This window comes from Amphibalanus amphitrite, unplaced genomic scaffold (genome assembly GCF_019059575.1).
Source record: "Amphibalanus amphitrite isolate SeventyFive unplaced genomic scaffold, NRLGWU_Aamphi_draft 000422F_arrow, whole genome shotgun sequence".
Taxonomy (NCBI): Eukaryota; Metazoa; Arthropoda; class Thecostraca; order Balanomorpha; family Balanidae; genus Amphibalanus; species Amphibalanus amphitrite.
The window spans coordinates 530551-537851 of record NW_024881916.1 but is presented as its reverse complement, the minus strand read 5'-3'; the positions used below and the strand labels follow the sequence as shown (position 1 = coordinate 537851).

The 7301-nt window shown below is 46.3% G+C and overlaps 1 long non-coding RNA gene across 1 annotated transcript; it reads right to left on the bottom strand.

The window, feature by feature from the left end:
• Positions 1-4078: 4078 nt before the first annotated feature.
• Positions 4079-6859, bottom strand: LOC122391124. The gene is made up of 3 exons (XR_006258281.1): positions 6396-6859; positions 5596-5761; positions 4079-5183 (listed from the first exon to the last, which is right to left on the bottom strand). It is a non-coding gene; the product is annotated as an uncharacterized LOC122391124 (long non-coding RNA).
• Between the last annotated feature and the right edge of the window lie 442 nt (positions 6860-7301).

Below are 7301 nucleotides of genomic sequence, written 5' to 3'. Positions count from 1 at the left end.
GATGCAAATGAAGAAACGACTGCGTTGAAAAAATATGTCATTTCATCGAACGCTGAAATGCTCGAAGTGCTCGCTAAAAAATAAACTCGCTAACTGAGCCCTAAAGGTCGGCTGCCGTGTTGCATTGCATTTAAGCCAAAAACGCGGGCTGGGTGTAAGTTGACGAGAAACAATTTTTGGCCTGAAGTGTCCTCTAAAGTATGATCTACATAGATCCAGGGAACATATTTGCTATCTATGATGGTTTAGGAGATATTGAATCTTAAGTCCTCCGGTGTACCCTATTTTGCGGCGGCCCACGTGTTAAAAGCTGCTGAACATTTTTACTTTGACCAAAAAACGCGGGCACAGTTTTGACTGTACGAAAATGACTCTTGTCCTATCGTATTCCACGTGGGCTGAAAATTCAGAAACCAGGGAACATATTTGCTACGACCAGTACTTTTCACGATTCAGACCGAAAAGTGAAAAAATAGCCCCAAAACCCTATGACGGGCACCCCTCCGCGGCGCCCGGCCGCGGGTCGCTAGTTCCCGAAACGACACACCATGTTGCTTACTTTTTGGGATCTCCGCTGTTCCTAGCGACTTTATTTGGAAGCAATAGTTTGGCAGCTGAAAGTGCGGCACTTGTTGCGCGCAAAGCAGCATATACCACCGCGTGCTACAAAACGTTTTAGTCAAACATTTAAAAATCGTTAGATATCTGCGCTATATTTCCGGTTCAAGGCATTTCTCGATGTTGTGAGTGCCGAAACCGGTAATTGTGAGCCAGGGACCCCATTTTGGCTATCTCAACTCAAATCTAATGTTAAGGTGGGAGGGTCCCTTTAAGACGTGTCTGTGCCCCATGCCAGCCTTTCCCAGCGCCCGTATAGGCACGAGCCACCGCCCGCAGTGACACCTCGTCGCTCAGGTGGCGCATGCTAGTTCTAACCTCGCTTCCCAGATGACACTAGCCGTCCGCACCAGGGGTGATACTGCACCGCAAGACACATTTAAGAACGGAGAGGCAGCTGCGGCTGGTGAGACTAAATGCTTACTTCGAAATCTAAGCTGCGTTGCGGCATTGGCGGTTATGTGCGGCGTGTATGCCGCATGCTTAGTAAGCGGCGACCACTAAATTAAAAACTCAATAGCTTTGACCTGTTTTCAATGGATAACACTGCATACCAAAAATGTCCATCGCTCTCGTCATAGGATATTTAGATTTAAATAACTAACTTATCTACATCATCGTTTTGAACCAAATTAATACTTTCAACTTGACCCTCGCCCGTATTGGTGTTTTTCCAGCCGCGAACGTATAAGGTATAACCCCTTGCCGTTTCGCTCCTGATCAAGCTAGAGCTTCGCGGAAAAAAACGAGCGTGTTGCCCGTGACGAGAGGAAGCCGATGATACCCAATTTTAAGGTCCTAGGTCATCGGTTGACCTTCCAGGTCAGGTCAATGACCCAAAAGGCGGCAAAATCAGGACCTGTTAGAACGTCGTAGTGTGGCTGCTATGGGGTTTTTCGGGGTGCTGATCACGAATATCATGCTAGTTTTGATTACAGATGATGTCTTCATTCATTTAGGCCAGGTCGGGTCAGGTCAGGTCAGGTCAACCAGTAGAGGTCCTGCCGGGTATTTGTAGTAGGTGTCAACCGCCTCTGACAGCCTCGTAACATGTTACGAAGGCACCAAAACTACTTTGTAAACGTTCATGTGGTTGCTAAATTCGAATTCAGCTCGAAAAACTGGCCTAGAAACATGTCAAACTCGAAAAAGTGAACCGAGGTCACCAAAGGTCAATGACCTGACCTGACCTTCAGATGACCTTGACACCCACCCTAATGGATGGGGGCAAGATCATATCACATGTTTGAACGCTTGAAACCACGAAAAGACTGCAAACGCGCTGCTAATGCGAGCCGACATACGCTGAATCGCGGTTCCGGCCAAACATGGTCTCGAAAAGTAGGTCACAGGTCAAGGGTTATTTGCGTCAGGGTCATGAAATTTTCAGGGTAGGTGTAAAATTGATCAACGCGAGGGTACTAAAAGTTACGTCGTGATCGGCCGCTTTTTACGCGAGTTATTCGCGAAAAACCGAGGGGAGTCCGTTCGACCCCCCCCCCTAAAGGGCGAGGGTTAACTCACAGTCCGAACTCCGAACAAGTTCGGTCTTGTTTGTGAATTTGTCGGAGCATCACCTAAATCTAGTAGAGATGATGGAGGGAAACTAGGCTTTTAAGGAGGGAAGGGAGTCGGTGACGGTCAGGGGCACTACAAGCAGAGCAGTCATAAGCTGGTGACAGGGCTGACATACCATGTTTTGATAGCATGACTGAAACAGACTTTTTTGGGTAGCCAGGAAATCGCATGCGAGAGCCTATTGAAATTCTTACATCGGCCTTTATATGCACCAGTCGTATACAGGTGCGGGATTTGGCATACGATTTCCAGACAATCGAAAGACTGTTTGGAGCCAACGAAGGAAGGAATGAGTGAGTACTAAGTTGAAAGCATTAATTTGGTTCAAAATGATGATGCAGATAACTTAGTTATTTAAATCTAAATATCTTGTGACGAGAGCGATTGGCATTTTTGGTATGCAGTGTTATTCATTGAAAACAGGTTGGAGCGTTTAAGTCTTTAATTTAGTGGTCGCCGCTTACTAATCATGCGGCATACACGCCGCACATAACCGCCAATGCCGCAACACAGCTTAGATTTCGAAGTAAGCATTTAGTCTCACCCACTCGGAAGGAGAAACTCTGCGGCCCCCAGTCAGAGTTGTTGGTAGCGTCAAGCGCCGGTGACGTCACGCGCGCTTGACTTTTCCCTTCACCATTGTTAACAATGGGGGAAACGGCAGTTTTGGCCCAACTTCGATTTAAGATATTTTGCTTGAAATTGAGAATACAAATATGAAACTTGGGGCATATTGAAGCATAATTAGTCCTTTCTCCAGATCCGTATCGATTTTTGCCATGTCTTGATTGCAAACAGGGAAAAAATCGCAGTATTTAACACTCAGTCCGCCTATCCTTTAAGATGGGCATACGTGGTTCTAATGGGTTTATTCATTCTGGACATTGCGTAACGTGCTTGCGGTTCTGGCACCACTGTTTGGACAATGGAAGATTGCACCAAAGTTCTGACATTGCTTCATTTCGCTTCATGTCACCTAGTCAGGTCACGTGATCCGGCCCGCGTGGGGCCGCTAGGGGATATCATATATGGGGTGCTTTCGGTATCCGGAAAATATTGTCCCTCGGATATTATCCGTCGGAAAATTATTGGTGAGCGCCTATCTTCAGCATGTCTCGTTGTCGCGATACCGAACGTGATCCCCGATAATTCTCGCTGATCCCGGTCCCGGTTAATTCTCCCCGATTTTCCGGGGCCCAGTGTTTCACCGGTGATAGCAGCACGCTGCTATCACACGTGTCAAATTGGGTTTCCATGGAAACATCAACAAACCATGGCGCCGTCAATCTGTGTGATGTCATCAAATACTGCTGCTAACATCTTCACGGCCGTGCGATCAAACAAATGTATCAAACGCAATCCAACGAGACAGCAACTCTGTTCCAAACGCAGCTCACGGATTACACGAAACGTCATTAGTGTGACCTCATCACATTACGTCAGCTCGCGCAATTTGATAGTAGCGTGCTGCTATCACCGGTGAAACAGGGCCCGGATGCCGAAAGCAGGGTTGGACATCCCCTCGGTATCTTTTATGATAGCGGAGAGACGGCGGCGCCCAGCGTTCGTGTTTAGGCATCGAGTTCGCATTAACGTATTGGGCGCCGCCGCAATACGTTACATATAAATATATATATATATATATATATATATGACACAAGTATTTTTAATGCCTTGTACCTGTACAGGTATTGTATATGTACAGGTATTACGCTCGATAACTACACGTTAGCTCGTACGGCATAACAAGCCCTTCGTTTGTTGCATCTAAAACACGAACACACGCAATATTTTTGCATCCAATTGATCTGGTCTTTGTCGTTATTAAGTCACTGAATTAGTCCGATAATTATCGATTATCACAATGCGCATTATAGAAAAGTTATCAGGAACAGAGCTGTATTCAGCGAGGGGAGGGGTTAGTGGGTACACGGAATCACATCTCCATCACATCACATATCATCTTACATCAGACGACATCACATCTCTCCCTTGAGACAATTGTTGCGGACAATAACGGAAATCAACAAATACTGTGCAACATGAAGCTCAATTGTCCCCTCGCCCGCGGTAAGAGATTGCGCCCCACCGAACTTGGAGGCGACGCCGCGCGAGGCGCCTTCGGCGTGAGCGTCGGGGAGCGTCGGGGACAGCCTCTACCGCAGGTGGCGGCGCTGGGCGGCGGCAGCGGTGCCGCCAGCAGGCGCTGGCCGTCGATCATCGCAGATGTGTGCAACATAAAATGGCACGTTGCCAGCTAACAGTCAAGCTAGTTTAAGGAAAATGAATCATGAAAACGATACATCACGACACGGTCGAGAACAATTAAGGCTCCTAAGCGACATCACATCATTTCCGCCCTCACTGTACACGGACGCATTTTCGAGCACAAGTCACAAATTGGACCCAGTTCGCCGTGTGGAGACGGTAGCTAGCAGAAGGTCTGGAAACTCGATTCAGGCACAAACTGAACGACTACCCAGCTGTTACAAAAAAGAAAGGCTCAAGAGATCAATAAATAATATCGTGATGTAATGAATGATGTGTGCCTCTGCCAATCTGTTTACTGTGCGTGGTGACGCAGCTTCCGCACCTTCCGCTTGACAGCGTCTCCGCACGTCGAGTCGAGTTCACTGTTCGCAGGCGGATAAAGGTTCGCACACGAACGAACACTTTCAGGATTTTGGCACACTGCACGCCCCGCGAATATTTCTCGGCCATCATACGGGTGGCGTTGCGGATGACGCCGCGCTCTCGACTGAGCCCATCGGGGTGCATCGCATGGTAGGCACAGAAACAGGTCTCGAGCTCCCTGCACAGTTCCAAGAAAGACTCGGTGGGAACAGTCATGTCTCCAACACTGCGCAGCCGCGTCCACAGTGCCTGGACAGGGACGTCCTCGGCATGGGACAGGGACGTCCTCGGCCTCTGCCAGTTTGCTCTTCAGGCTTGCCAGTTCAGCCTCAAGTGCTGGGCATCTGGTACACCTGTTAGGACAAAAGGATCATCAGAACAAGAAAGGGATTTCAAAATACAGAAGTAACTTTAGCTATCATGGGTGCTATCAGCTATTCATGTGAGCATGGGTGGGTGGGGGGGGGGGGGGGGCATGGGTGCAGGTGTGTGTTTCATTCATGTGGGTGAGTACTGATTGTAACTAATATTCTACAATCCACAGGTACTGTGCTATAAAGCAATTACCAATTTTTATTCCTGACTTTATAGTAACACTGAGCTGGAGGAGGATATTCTTAACCAATCTTCCACCAATATTGGGCAATGACAGGAATTAAATTTATCTTTCAAACTGCACCTATTTTCTAGTAAAGTCATAGACATGTGTACATAAATAACATACTTGAAATGTATCTGAAATAAGTTAAATAAGATACGACGTACTTTTAAGGCTCACACTTCGTCTGTACAGATGCATCTGAATGCAGGCATTCTTCTGCTTGGAGTGATGAGTCTTTGGGAGCTGCTTGTTCTCCTTCTTCTTGCACCTGCCTTGACTCATCTTCCTCTCCACCTCTGTGTAGCAGCACCACTCCTTGGTGTTGTGACTCTGTAAAAATAACCGACTTTAGTAACAAACCCTTACTGCTAAATACGTGACATTAATGATGTCTATTCTAGCTGGTAACTCAGAGCTAACAAGAAGTTCAAAATTAAGTTGTTTGTTCAGCTGAGCTTTCCTTATAACAAAAAAGGCAAAATGGGGTAATTTTGACTATACCCAACTATCCATCTGATCTGGTCTGAGCTGAGCAACTTCATCCCTGTCCCAGCTGGTGGGAAACTCATTTAAAAAAGGTCCCTCAAAAATGGGTTATTCACCAATCCGGACAGCTGAAAAGCGAGCTGTCCGTAAAGTGTATACAGATTTGCTATTCAACCGATAGGTAAACTCATAAATATCTGATGGGCACACTTAAGGCCTGGCTACTCTACCTATGCGTTTTCTGCATGCGTTTTTTGCGGGCTTGCATGTTTTGCGAAATATCGATCTAGAAACAAAAGTAATAAATAATTTAACTTTAACATTAGCTATATACAAAAGTTAATAAAACTCTTATATTAACTTAAATATAATACCAAAACATATCACAAAAACATTGTTTTTACTACAACAGTAGGTACTACGCAAAACCCGCAAACCCGCGAAAACCGCATGCAGTGTAGTCAGGTGAGGCCTTTACCTTGGAGGACGAGTCAGGTTCCTGGATGGGACTGATGTAGGTAGCAGCTTCATGGCAGAATACTGCGGAGGCAACTTAAGCAGTTCTGACCTGAGGCCTCTTTCATAGTCAGCAGTTACAAAATGCAAAGAACACAAACAATACTGGCGGAAGTTCTTCGGGAATGGCTCCCCTCTTTTTATGATCTGCCACCATCGCCTTGCCATCACTTCATCCGCAGGGAACTCGTGATATTTGGTGCCGGGCGCCTGGTTGTTTCTTCTCCCGGACCCATTTCTACACGAAGGTTCCGCACAGTAAACCATCATAGAATTTAAATCATCAGCAATCAGAAATCAAAGCAAAATGTTATCAATCACCAACTGATGCCCCATGAGCACCACGCAACAATCCACGATGCCTATGAATAATAAATATATCCGCGGACCGCGGCGGCCCTTAATTCAACTTTCAAATGTCCCGAAAACCAATATACCTTGCCAAAAACATTCGACGTGGTTTGATCTAGTGCATTATACATTTTCATAAACAAGGTAAAAATGATGTAATTTTGACGTCATAAAACACATCTTACTTGTTAGTCTCACAGTCTTATTATTGTTATGACGCAATCAAACTCATGCCAAACTACGACCTCAGCAGAATATTTGCGTCAAGATATGTTTCATCTGCGCAATGTTTGTCGTGATTGAGTGCTTCCATATCTCAAACTCGGACCGTACCTGTTATTTATAGGCATCTTGAAACTCTGCGTCCTCTCCGAGCCCAGAGATCCCTCTGCGTATTTACAAATTGCAACCGAGCTCCGCCGTGGGGTAAGGCGGGCAGGGGTTTTCGCACTACGGCTGCGGTTGAACTACCGTCTGTGGTAGAAACTTCAGGACGATGGCGCGTTTCATACGAAAT